The sequence below is a fragment of the Opisthocomus hoazin genome, chromosome 8, assembly GCF_030867145.1.
Source record: "Opisthocomus hoazin isolate bOpiHoa1 chromosome 8, bOpiHoa1.hap1, whole genome shotgun sequence".
NCBI classification, from domain to species: domain Eukaryota; kingdom Metazoa; phylum Chordata; class Aves; order Opisthocomiformes; family Opisthocomidae; genus Opisthocomus; species Opisthocomus hoazin.
Window position 1 is genome coordinate 39361716 of NC_134421.1, and position 14216 is coordinate 39375931.

At 41.8% G+C, this 14216-nt stretch overlaps 1 long non-coding RNA gene across 3 annotated transcripts in view; it reads left to right on the forward strand.

Annotated features, from left to right (window-relative positions):
- The window catches only part of LOC142362178 (uncharacterized), a 46046-nt gene extending 34309 nt beyond the window's left edge, over positions 1-11737 (forward strand). Inside the window, exons 7-8 of one of the 3 annotated variants that reach the window (XR_012764762.1) lie at positions 1819-2005; positions 4178-5051. This is a non-coding gene — a long non-coding RNA (uncharacterized LOC142362178). Of the gene's footprint in view, positions 1-1818; positions 2088-4177; positions 5052-10455 lie in introns of those variants that run through there. The other 2 variants (XR_012764766.1, XR_012764763.1) reach the window with 2 other exon arrangements.
- Positions 11738-14216: the final 2479 nt, after the last annotated feature.

A 14216-nucleotide genomic window follows, 5' to 3' on the forward strand; every position in this document is an offset into this window, starting at 1 on the left:
AAAGTTATAAATGTTAGTTTATTTGCTGGTTTCTTTATTCAAATTTACGTGTTTTTCTTCATCCTGTGAAGCACAGTTGATGTGAAATGGATAAAGGAATACATTTTTATAGCAGGATTTGAATTTATGTATGGTACTGCTATTCTTAGTTTTTCCAGAGAAGGACTGGGACGAACTTCCACTGGCATTCCATATAATACTAATTCAAATGCAAATTTATATGTTGATCAGCTCTTTTCTCCAAATGGGTGATCAGTTCATGGGAAGAACTCTGGAAATTTTATAGTTGATGTGGATCAAGAAAGCACCAGATTTAGCTGTTGTAGTTCTCAGTCAATTCCGGTCATTCTTTATTGCTTTCTGGTCACGCAACAAATTTAATAGAAAAATAATCTTTTGCAAAATAACTTGTATGTAGAAGAAGAATTGGGCTTTGCCAAAAAGAAACCCCCCTCAGATCCCAGTATTTTTCCAGACTGTATTTCTTTATATTCTGGAAAATTTTCCTTTTCATTGCCATTCATTTTAACATCAGATTTTAATTTTCATTTTTTGAAAGATGTGTGGGGAGTGACGAAGAATTAAACTACAAACTAAGCAGACAAAAGATACTATTTCAAATAAGTGTATAGTGGGAGGGAAACTTAGACCATACAAGAAGAAAAGGCTGGAGAGGATCTACTCCAGATTCCACTGATGTGGTAACAGCTGTTATTACAGTATCTGGCTTTTTGAATTAAATATTGATAGAAATAAATGAATAAAAGACCAAGTAAACTGAAATGTGTGTTCTGCCTTCCTGAAGCTCTTTTTCAGCGTCTGGAGTACCAGAACCAACACCCCTTTTTACAATTAATAGTATTAAATAACGGCATCAGCTGACAGGAAATAAGGAAGTTCCTATGGCAACTAAAAATAAGCACAGGAGGAAAAATGCATCAAATGCTGTCAGCAGATAGCATAAAAGGCAGCTGTATGTCGATAATAGAACAAGAGCATATACAGAAATCCTAAGTGTAAACATACGTGTTTTGATAGCTTTTACTAGTAGTTTTTTTGTTTTGTTGTTTTTTTTTCCCTGAAACAGGAACACCATACCTTGGTTCTGGCATCTACTTATCGATATCTCAAACTGTTTTGCTGAGATAGGCTCCTAGTTTCTGGCCTGTGAAACACAGGGGCAGAGCCCCGCAGCTTCAGGAGAGCCGATGTATCCCCTTGGGTTTGTACGCTGTTTAGGAAGCCTTTGGGTGCTTCACATCTCGTGCACGTCTGCCACTTTCTCTCAAGGTTACTCTTTGGTCACTGCATACAAAATGTTTGAGAGAACTTCTTGATAGAAGCAGAAGTGTAAAATGTCTGGTGGAAATGTGACTTGTGGAAGAAATAGGGCTGTACACATCATGTAGACAGACGTGTGCAACTGTGTTCATTTAAAGTCGTACTGGGCTTGGGAAGGCGTAGATGATAAAATCCCTGGTGGAGGGGAAACCTGAGCATGCAGCTGCTCTGCTGAGGCTACAGCTGGGCCACAAGCAAGCTCCTCCTTTCATCTCAGTGGGAGAACTAGTTCTGAAGGCAATTTAACTCTTGAAATTCCTGAGTTATCTGCTTTTCCTACCTATCTGATCTTCCTACCTTCACCTCCCTCATAAAAAGCAAAACCATCACCCCCCTCTCTCCCCCACCAGACCTGTGCAGGGCAGAGTGAGCTGCGTGGTTTCCCCTTCGCTCTCCACGCTCCGAAGTTGTTGTTGCCCCTGCAGACCCACCCAGGCTCCCCCTTCTGATGCGCAGATGTTGCTGTTTTCGTGGCAGAACTCTTCTGCTGAGGAATGCCCACGAGGGACCGTGCCGGAGTAGCTCCACTCACCAGGGCTCAGCAGGGAGACAAAGCCGCTGTCGGTGGCTTGGCCAGCTCAGGAAACTTGGTTGCTGAGTGGGAGAACATTCAGCCCTGCAGATAGCAATGGGATTGTATTTCTCCCTGGTTAATTCTATCCTGGTAAGTGATAAAAATGAGTTTATTAATTACGTCAACTATGAGGTGGCGTGGGAGCATGCCAAAGCAGGACCAAAGGCAAGGTCTGGGAGAAATGTGGTCAGACTGCCCCGATGCTGGTAAAGGCTTTTGTCTTTACTTGGGACTTTTTGCAATTTCTGATTTTTTATGTGTCTGTGCTGATTCCTGACCCAAATTTTGAATTCACCACTCCAATTGTAAAAGGTAATTCCATTGTTCCAAGGACAACTTCATTTTCAGTCTTAATACTACACAACTGAGAGGACCTCCTGGGGCAAGGAGACCACTCCTCAGCTATGGTGGGCAACTATACCATACAGTCACTTCCATAAAATGAATTTGGATGTGTTCCTGTATGTGTACACACACATACCTCCTTCCCACTGGTGTTGTGCCATGCTTATGTGATAGTGTATTGCAGATGTAACCCATCATTATGTGACTCTGGCTGCAAGTCAACACATGTAACCACAGGCACGTGGGGTATGAGTAGATATCAGCCACTGACAGTATTACAGCTTACTCTGCAGTTTGGGTTTGTGCAGGCTGTTGTGAACGATACCCTGCCCCTGTGTGGACTACACTTGCACTGCCTGCAAATAACCGCTTGCACAGCTCCAGAGAAATTTAGGAACAGACCATTAGGCAGTCCGCAGCGAAACATCAGAAACTAGGTGACGGAGTCACTCAAAGGGAACCACTTTCTCAAAGCGGCTGACAAGAACAAGCGTAAACACGTTGTGTTTTGCTCTGACATAATTAGCACAGCAAAGATATTGGCTGTCTGCTGATTGAGTAAAGGTGTGTACCACACAGAAGTACTCCAGCAAACAAAATGCTTCTGAAATTATCTGAACTGGGATGTCACTGTGAAGGGAAATTGCATGTTGTATTGTAACAGAAACTCAGGGGGTGGCAGCTGAGTGTTGGCAGTTACCTCTGGATCTCTAACAAACTTGTTCGCATTCGTGTCTTGGCTGCCGGAGCAGAGCAGCCTGTGTCCGTGGGAGCCACGGGTCTCACGATAGAGAACATTTGGTCTCCGAGCAGTGAGTTCCTGGCTGCGGTGTCGAGCAGGTACAGCCTGGAGCAGGAGGCAAAGCACATGGCGCAACTCGTTCTGTCCTTCTGTCTGTCCCCGAGTACCCTGTGCTCTTCAACGGCTAGAGGAACTTATTGACCACTTCCCTGGTGCTGCTACAGAGCTGGCTAATTACAGTGATTACAATGATTAGATTGCAATGCAGTTTTTCCTACTCCGCTTGTGAAATGCTGCAGCTTATCCCACCTTTTATTCATGACAGGTGGTAGATTTGCAGACTGTATGAATGGGTGCTGCAGGAGTAATCCTCTTCCCCCTCCCCGCCCCAGCTAGGATATATTCTTCACCTTATGTGAACTAGCAGGGCAGGAAAACAGGCAGCATGTCTACTTTGTGAGAGTCAGACCTGACATTTAGTTTACCCTCTCATATTCAATAACTCTCTCTGATAACTGAGACGAAAATAACAAGAACCAATGACAAGCAAACAGAGCATCCGTGACCTCATAATTTTTGTTCCTTGGGTGAATAGATATTCTGTATTTGCTGAAGAATCTTAAGAGAAGTATTAAGAAGGAAATAGAAGAAACTAAATACATAGTTTGAATGTTTGGACTAAACAAGCTCGAAAGAAGACATTGGGATTAAAAGGTTTAGGGTGTGTTTTGTTTGGTTTTTTTTTTTCCAAATACATTTTGTTGAAGTAGACAATGTCAATGTATCTCTTGAAAAATGAGTTTAGTTGTAAGACAGAATGAACTAAGGCGTTGTAGCTAACACTGTAAGACCTGTACTAAAGCCTGCTTTTGGTGGCTCAGAACATGACTGCTGAAATGCTGACTGCTCAAAATGCCAAAATTTATGGAGGTTTCAATTTTAAAAATATATGCAAAGCACAAAAACCACTTTTCCTTTGAAAAATGTGCTTCAAACAATGCGAATGCTCAAAGAATTTCAGGTCATGTTCGTGGAAGGGTTAAATGAAAGGTCATTCTTCTCCCCTGTGACATTTGTCATCTTATGCTCTAATAAAGTCCAGCTCTGCTGAACCTGGTGAACTTTTTGACAAAAGTATTTGGCTTACCTGCCCTGATGAACAATCTCTTCTCTAGCAACAGCGGCAACTTCTTCAGCAAGTGCGACTCATTCAGATTAGTCAGTCCACAGCTGGCCGCTGGGTAGACCCAGAAGCTGAGAGGGAGCTCGTGTTGGTCATCACTATTTCAGCAAAGTCGGTTGTTGAAACTGTACGTCTGGTGTAGGACAGAGGAGACAGAGGCACTCACGCAGGCTCTGAAGCTCACGTAACTCCTGTTAATTGACAATGTGAACAAACTCCTAAAAGAAAAACAGTTTTCAGCTGGAGCGAAGAAGTGAAAATGGGAAAAAGAAAGGGAAAATGGGAATGCCTGTGCAATGTTAATGTTTAGTGTAATGGATTTTTCCTTTATAAAGTGACTGGTGTTCTACTAAGGACTTTAGAACAGATCTCTTGTTTACTGGATAACTTGCAGATTATGATTGACAATTCTGTTTGCTTCACTGATCAATATTTCAATGTATTTGTATAGAATAAAGTTACCTTTGTTGTTTGTGGATAATACAGTTGGAATAAAACACTTTACAGTGACTTTGTAAGCACTCAGAGCAAAAACTGAATCAAACTCAAATTGGCCAGTGTGCAACAAGTCAGCCTGTCTCTGTATGAGAGATCTCTCAGAAACTGAAAGAAATTCTGAAATCAGTGGGTCAAATGTTCTGTCAGCATAGCTGTCCTATTCTGTTGGAATGAACTTTGCTCATTAAAAACAAATGTAAAATTTCACATGAAGCTGCTTCTCAGCTAATTTAGAACAGGCTCTTTCATGTGCTTGTTCCTAAGGGATGCAGAACATTCTTGGCTACTATTGAAATGAAAGATGAAATTGTTTAGTACCTTGCAGGACTGGGCCACCAGTAATCAAGGCTGGTTGCATATTCCTGGGGCCTCGGGCAATGCAATAATGCCATCTACTCAGTGACTTGCTATGCTTAATAAATATAGAAGTCTCACTGGACACTCATTGCTTATGTCTAACTGAAAACAATCAGAAATACTTTATTGTATTAGTAAATTTAAAATAATTCATTGCAACTTCAGAATTGAGAGCACATTTCATTTTGAGCACACAGTTTTTTTCCTTGTTCAGTACCTTTCTGTTTCTTCAGCAAGTGTAATTTGAAAGAGGAAGAGCAATATATGACTGATGCATTAAAATCAATCACAATAGCGAATTTAATATCCCAAAAGTCCTTCAGATATTCAGGAAAAAAATCTAAGTGATGAAAAAAGTAGTGTGATGGTTAGTACTCATTTGCTATATTGAAGTCAGAAACAGACTGTAGCTTAGTTTTCCTCATGATTATGAATGGCTCTTAACTTTACTGGCAAGTCCAAACCGTACCACAGCCTTTGAGATAACCAGGTTATCTTGCACATGCAGCTTAAAACACATGTGGCAGAAGTCACTGTCCAGAGCCCAGTGGAGTGCATAAATATCCTTCACATAGCACAGAAGATATTTATAATTTTATGCTAATGTATGATAAGGAAATTTTTCAAAAAATGTCAGACAGGAGTTTTTGAAATCTTCTTATTGTAAGTCACAGGATTAATTTATTAATCATGGGTCCCAAATCCCTGTTCCAAGTTGAGGCCCTGCAAGGCTAGGCATGCAGGGATGCCTTGTGCCCAGGAATCTCCTGGTCACAAAGGACGCACGACAGAGGGGAAGCTGCCAGAAACCTCCTTTCTGTGGAAGGCTGTGGTCGTAAGAAGAATTAAAGCCTTCGGGACTTGTATCTGTAATGAATTGACGGTGGTTTGAGCTGAGGAACGGGGACTCCAAGGGTGCCAGCTTGCCCAGTGAGAGACATGAACTGGAAGAGAGGAGCTAGGAAGCCTTCAGCAGAGCAGTCTGGTCCCTCAGGTGGGAGAGGTCCCTTGGGCTACCCCTGCACTGCTAAACGAAGGGAGATCAGAGAGGGTCCCCAGCCCTTTGGCCACCAGGCACAGGCTGCCCATGGCTGCCCTATGCAGCCCTTGGCCCTGCGTCTCTTCCAGATACGCTGTGGCATCCCCATGACCCTGGAGCAGAGCTGGGTTGCATTTGTGAGGTGGAAGTGACGCCGTTGTAGTGGCATGAAGCTGAACGTATGCCTTGGGTTCCCTGGGCCTTGGCATGGGACAGTGTCGGGTGGAGGCAGGGCTGGGGGACATTGGAAAAATTAAATAGTATGGGTGATCTCCAGCCTGGTACCTTGTCCTGCTTATTTACCAGGCGAGAGGCTCTAAACCAAAGTGACTGCCTCAGGTAAAGGTTTAGCCTGACCTTTTTTCGGATGTCACCCTGTGTTCATGGAAAACCTGCTACTAAGGAAGACTGCTTTGTAAAATTGCATCAAAGAGGGATTTTTACTGTTTGTCATTGGATTGTATTTTGGTGCTAAATCACATCAATCCCAGAAAGGTGTCAGGAAAAATGGAAAAACATGTTGCTGCTCTCATCCTGAGTTTTGTTTGCGTTTCTTTACATTAAAGCTGGGATTTCTGTAGGAGTTTTGAGGTTTATCTTGTCTCTTCTGGGTTTCAAGAATATATTGTCAGGTACTAAATCAGGTCTTGGTGTTGCTTATATTATGTCTACATATTGTAAAATCATATGGTATAAATGATGCTTCTAGGAAAGCATATCAGCACTTAAAGCCAGAAGCTTGTAATTTTCAGTGTAGCCGTCCTCCATTTTGTTATTATTTGCATGTGTTAACATTATGTATTAAAAGAAATGTTAAAAGGACAGAAAGCTTTGGAAGTCAAGCAGTAAAACATAATTCTGTTTTTTCCTGGCTTTAATCTGTGTGGTTTTAACTAGCTTCCCTTGGGCTTGTGCATTGTGATCAGTGTTTAATTAAGAGAACACATACTATTTTTTTGTCCTCGCTGATGGACCTCTTCTACTGAAACTCTTTAAAGTCAAACACCTGGCATGGAAACATGCTTCATATAGATGGCCCGTTAACAAACTCAGTGTTCGATTTTATCATTGTGTTCACTAAGCATCCAATGCCTTATTCATTTCACATTGTGGAAACCTGCTGTAACACAGAATTATTTGTTTCCTTATGACCGTTTCTTTCACGTTCGTCATTAGTGTACCCAGCTGTTTCGCAAGCAGTAGCGGACTTACTGCCATACTCCTGTGCCGCAGTGAAGAGTATTATTAGTCCCATTTTTCAGATAATAAACTGAAGCAGGGGAATATGAATAGTGACTTCAACTACAAATTTTGGACGTTGAGTAAGACAACAATGGACAGCTATTCCTCAGGCTTTACTGGCCCACAGCACAGCCCTCCCTGGTGTCAGATGTGGGTGGGAGAGCCCCGCGCCCCGGCGGGATGAGTGCAGCCTGCATCTCGAGGCAGGCGCGCAGCCGAGCGGCCAGCAGCGGCCGCGAGGGATGGCTCTGGGGGAGTGGGTTTGTGAGGTTACACAGGCAAAGGGGCCGGAAAGGAGACCGATGCCTTTCGCTTTCCCACCGCAGGGAGCGGTCTGATCGGCGCAGCCACCTTGCGTCACCGCCACCTTGGTTTCGTGTCCGGCTCCTGGGCCGGCACATCTGGGAAGAGCAATTGCAGGGAAAAAACTTGTCTTAGCCTCCTTTATCCGGGGGTCAGAAAGAAAATAGGCTTAACATGGACAGAGTCCTTGGAAATGCTATTTATCAACTGCTACTAAGCATATGCAATCAGATTTTTTTCTCAATTATTTATAACTTGGCTACATTTGAGCATTATACCCCTCCACATACATAGATGCGCAACAAAAGGGTTATCCATCACACAAAGATTATTTAATGCCAAATTTCACTTCCTTGCCTCAAGTCATCGTACTGCCAGAAATTATTAACAAAACTGATGTAGTAATCACTGGTAAATAGTACGATTGGCAAATAGTATATTTTCTGCTGACTTTATTATTGGAAACAACTGGGCAATTTATGCTGACACTCTTTTGGAAAACAGACATGGAAATTTCAGCCCCAACAGTTAAATTCTGGAAGAGTTTTCAGCGGCTGAAATGAAGGGTTTCTAATGGGAAGAGTTTGGCAGCATGAACTACAGAGAGCCTTAGCCATTCAGCGTCCAATTGCTTTTCTTGAATTGTGAATTGCAAATCACCTCTACCCCTAGTTCTCCCCAGAGTCACAGTCCCTGATAAGACACCTATGAACTTTTATTTTTTTATACGGGACATGGGGACAGAGGGGTTAAGTAGCTCTACTCTATAGTATATGTATGAAGACCACACTGCTAAAAGCATGCATGGAAGTATATGAGGGTAAAATAAAAAGTAAAAATTAATTTTATGTACAATGTACACAATGCATGTAATGAATTTTTTCTGTTTATTCATCTCTCTGGAATGAGTAGGAACAGTGTTATCTGTTATTTGCATAGCTGATAACTTCCAGTTGTAGAATCAGTGTAAGGTATTTACAGTAACAGTTTTGATTTGTTTTGGTTTTGGTTTTGTGAATTTGATGTGAGAAAGATGCGGACTGTAACATTGTATTAACAGGAGTCCTGTCCACAAATGAAAAAATCAGTATGGACTTAGGGCAAAGAAGTTACAGAGAGAGTACAGGGGGAGTATTGTGTGGTTATGGTGCAAAAGCTGTTTCTTTGACTTTGCTCAAAGATATCCCAATTGCAACAATGCCAGAAGTTGTTTATAAGCTTATAATTCTGGTAGTGTGTTCTTAAAAAAAAGCCAAAGGGCCTTGCCTTTGAAGTGTTTCTTCAGCTTCAGGTAAAGACAATACTTTCTACGATCCGTACAAGAACCCTTTAACAGCATGGGGTTAAAATGTGCGTATTTTTACATCTTTGGGAATTGTCAGTCATTTTTTACCTGTTTATTTCACAGTCAGATTCCAATTACAACCTGCTGCTAGGAAACCTGGCCATAGAAGTTGGAAAATACAGCATGGAAGACATTATTATATACTGAGGTATCATCAGAATAGCTGGGGTGTGTGTTTGGGAGGGGGGGAGGGAGAGCAGCAGTAAGGAGGTCTTTTTCATTTCACTTGCTAGGCATGACCCAGTCAACTTGTACGACTGGGAAGATCACGCCAGCACATTGCAGAAAACAAGTTTTCACTATGAGCGCATTCATTCCTCAACTGCATGTGTCAGGGTGAAGTAAAAAAGCCAGATTGTTATAATACAGGAATGATTGGACATGACAGAACTTTAAGAGCCAATACCCAGAGGCACATTTTACCAGTGTGGTGGTAAAATTATTTAAGATTTGAGAGGTCTAGCAAAGAAGTTTGTCCTACCTAAGGGTCCTTTGGACTGCGAGCTAGCAGTCTGTGATTGTTTCCCCCTCCTCACCGCTGGCTGAAGGCACTGCGAGGTGTGCCTCGTAACACAGGCTCCACCGAGAGCCATCCCTCCACACCCTCACCTCATTTACCCTGTGATTCCCTCATAGAGCTGTGGCAGCTAGCAAGCTACTGAAGGAGTCCATCCCTGCCAGGGGTGGAGACCTGGCTTTGTTAACATCTAAGTGATTGTTTTTCCTCACCTTTCTGTTTTCATTTTTCTGACACAGTCTGTAGGCTGGGTCTCTGCATCCACTTGGCAGAGCACAGGGGAGCAGAGGGAGAGATGCCATCCAAATGTTCTCTCGCTGTGATCGTGGTTAATAAAGCTTCTGCCTGGCCTGTCCTAAATTGTACCTGTGTTATTAGCACTTGGATTCCCCAGGTATGCGACACCAACCTGCAACCCCAAAAATTAGATCTTTACAAGGTTCTTATTATAGGATAACCGTAAAGTCACTTGCATATTCAAAGAAAAATCTATTTTTTTCCTCCATTTTCCTCTCAGTTTTAAGCCTTTTAGAGGTCTTTGCACTGTATTTCAGTAATCTTCAAGAATTCAAGCAGCTTTTTTAGCCCAAAGGAACAACTTTTTAAGATACCTATTTTTCTTAGCAAGACCGCATCCACTCTGAACAGAAACATATTACCTGGAATTTATAGTGGAATATTGTTTCTCTAAGTCATCATAATGAATCCATATTAATTTATCATCACTTACGTTCAGCCCCAACTCATTATCTAAATGATGTTGGGTAGCTTGTGTATCTGAACGTTGAAGTCTTGTAAATGGTAGCTATGACTCTGATTTAGAACTTGTATGGGCAAAATGGTCTTTATAATGAGTATTTGTTTATTAAAAATAATAAAATCTCAGGCAAGGCATTAAAGCAAGATTGGGACAATAGAAACATACATTGAAAGTTGTGAGAAATTAATATATTTCACTTTGTGTTGGAGCACCCAGAACCAAACTGAGTGAGATCTGCCTGGATGCGAGTTTGCTTGCTTACACCACGTCCACGCTGGAAGAAGCAGACAAAAGTGGCTGAAGATCTGCCCCAGCTTTTGGAGGGCTGTGGAATGCCCACCCATTCTGCTCATCCCGCTGCCTTTCCAAAACTTGAGGGCCTGGAGAAGACCCAGCTCCACCATTCGCGGTTCCTACTTGAGGTGCCAGCAAGTCACTGGCTGACTGTGGCTATTGTTGGGCTGAGCTCAACAGATGTGCGTTCCCTCAGAATCACTCATTTTAGCCCGGAGTGGTTGTCTTCTTTTTATAGCTGTCTACCCCAGTGCTTCTGTTGTCAAGTCCTGTGTTGCTTAAGGTAATAACTGCTGCTGCTGCTGGACATATATGTTGTCACTATATATGTACCTGTAACTACATGACATCATCTACTCAGACAATGTGGAATTAGGTATATTTCAGATTTGTAGATATTATCATGTATGATTAAAAGATTTTTAATCTCAAGGTACAACCCATAAACATCAGAGTTTATGTTCATGCTTTCCAACATAAAAAAGCCATCCTTTTTTATTTAGACTGAAAGTGTCAATTAAAATGAATACACTTGTCTTTAAAAATACTATTTACGTTCATGGCAATGGCAGCCTGTTCTAAAGCCTAAATTTACTCTGATTGTTCTCAGATATTAATGAGTTCAAAAGTGCTTTTTGCCAATGGGAAAAATATCTCCTGTATCACTATGGCCAACCTGACTTAAATAATTTTGTCCAATATTGTGTATCACATTATAGAAGTCTCCACAGTGGATCAAGAGGGGATTTTTTGTTTGCTTTGTTTTTTTTTACTTAGGAGCTTTTTCAGTTTCTGATGTATGAAAGAAGCTTTTCTGAATTACTTCCAGTGGAATATTTAGTTGTGAGATGCAAACATAATATTTTCTTCATTTGTGTTTCTTCATCTAAAGCTGAGAGACCTAGTTAAAAAAGCAGAAAAAAAGCTTCTGTCTTCCCATTTACAAACAAAACTCCAAATGGACAAGAAAAACATCAGCTGGTTCTTAAAATTAAAGAGTATCTGGATGTATTTACGAAGATATTCTTGCATGTATGGCTGCTTTTCAGAAGTGCCTTGGCATCTTACTGTCACTGATTTTAATGGAGACAAAGCAGCTGGCCTATTGCAGTATTTTTGAAATCCCAGAAGGTCATGAACTGCTTTATTAGGCACCAGATACCTTTGGAAATCAAGCTCATGATGACCAGAAGCAATCTGTCAGTTCACTAACTACAATTAATATTTCTTTTGTGTAATAAACTAATTTTAAATGCAAAGTACAGTTTAAAAACTTTCTCTTTTTTTCCCTGTGTAAACAGAAGATGAGGTCATTTATTTTACCCACAGAAACAATTTTAACAAGCTCTTTTTGTGCATTCTTAAAATTTTAATTCCAACTTTCATCTGAATGCTGCTCATAAAAAATTCAAGACAAAAATTACCACCAGAAAATGTGCCCATCACTATTGTCTGACGTAAATATATATGTACAACTAATCGTCTCAATAAAGGTATGTGGGACTGATGGAAAAAAAGTCGACAGATATTGTAAAAATATCAAGTTTAGCATAACTATAGCAGAATTTGCAAATGATGTGCCAATCAACGAAAATCAAACTTTACTCAGGGTATAACCGAGTAGTTATATATGGCCGTGCCCCTAGGCAGAGCCGGCGGGGCGATGCAGAATGCAGCCCGAGCAGGGTTTGAGCCCAGCTATGCACCCAGCAAGCCGGGTCGCTGCTGCCTGCAAGCCGCTCGGCCCAGGGAGCACAGGCTGCCGCGGGGCCAGGTCTGGGTGGTTTGTCCTCTGCCTGGCCTCTGCTCAGCTGCCTGGTGAGCACAAAGGCAACCGGTGAAGGCCACACTTCGTGAAACGGGTGACATCAGGCTTGAAAGGAGTCAGGGGCATGGCTCGACTCTGTGAAATGAAGGCCTAGACCTGTTAACACACCACCTGGGTTCGTCTTAGTGAGGTTAGGGCGTGTCAAAGATCAGGCCAATTTTCACTTTTTAGCTTCAAAAGGGGCTTTCTTGTCAGTAAATCGCATGGCATTCTTTTCAGTACTTTATTCTTAACGACATTGTTTGGGGGGGCACTGAAAGGTAAAAATCAGAGGCATTTACTATTTATACAAATACTCCATGATTATTGCTCATAAGGAGCAATTTAAAAAGCCAAATCACTATTCTATAAAACAGATATAGACAGACAACTTACTGGACTCCTTCCAAGATACACTGAGACGTGCACCGAAATATCAGAGTGTAATTACTTTCATTATGTATTCCAATTAATCCGAAAACAACTGAGACTGTACAGATCGCATCCAGCTAATTTTTACTGACATAAACCCTAATATTATTTATAGAATTGGTTGTCCTCTGTTTACTTGATTAAAATATGGACTAATCAGGCACCGCTTTTCTAGAAATAGTTCTTGAGGATGGTAATTTGCCACCTTCTGGAGTTTTCTTTGTTTAGCCAAAACACAAGTGCATGTTTTAATTCATGGCAATATTTTAAACTTATGTCTGTTTTAGAACCAATGACTTAACTGAAAAAAATCCTGAACTAAAAGACCACTTTTTTTAATGTGTATCTGAAAGGTATAGTCTCTTGTGTGAACCCGTGTTCTGCTTCTGATATTCCCAAGGCGTTTCATTGTTTGACCACAGCCCTTTTCCAATATGCATAAGCAATTATCTTAAGTTGAAAATTATTTTGATAATGAACTCATCTTCACCATTGACATTGCTTCAGTGAGAGAATGGATATACGGCAGTTGTGGCCATATAACCATTTCTGACTCTGTATTAACTAATTTAGACATCCTTCTTATCTTCAAATGCCGTGATTTATCTGTCTATTATTTGTTTCAAAATGTACTTCCTTCTTCCTAGAAAACAGAGCTTCTTTGTTGCGTATCTGGAGTTCTCCATAGAAGGAAAAGAAATGGAATGAATCTTAAAATGTTGTAAGACATTAAAAACATTAGCTAATTCAATGCTACTATATAGGACATTTTAATAAAAAACCCTTTAGCTCTCATGAAGGATTAGGAAGATAAAGGAAAAAGCTCAATCACAGCTTCCTAGAAAGACAGCCCATGTTGTGAGTGGATTGAGGAGAAATCTGTTTCGAAACCTGAGCCCTGGGATTTGAAACACTCCAGGTGTCTTTCTGACTTTCAGTGTCACCTGCTCGGCCTCAGAGGCCCTGGGGACAGGAGGTGGCCTTTCATTACTTCCCTTTTTTCTGACCTTGGGCTGGTAACTAGTGGTGTCCCTCAGGGGTCAGTACTCAGCCCAGCCTTGTTTAACTTCTTCATCAACGACCTGGATGAAGAGTTAGAATGTACCCTCAGCAAGTTTGCTGATGACACCAACTGGGAGGAGTGGTAGACACACCAGAAGGCTGTGCTGCCATTCAGCGTGACCTGGATAGGCTGGAAAGTTGGGCAGAGAGGAACCTGATGAGGTTCAACAAAGGCAAATGCAGGGTCCTGCACCTGGGGAGGAACAACCCCATGCACCAGTACAGGCTTGGGGCGGACCTGCTGGAGAGCAACTCTGTGGAGAGGGACCTGGGTGTCCTGGTGGATGACAGGTTAACCATGAGCCAGCAGTGTGCCCTGGCTGCCAAGAAGGCCAATGGGATCCTGGGGTGCATCAAGAGGAGTGTGGCCAGCAG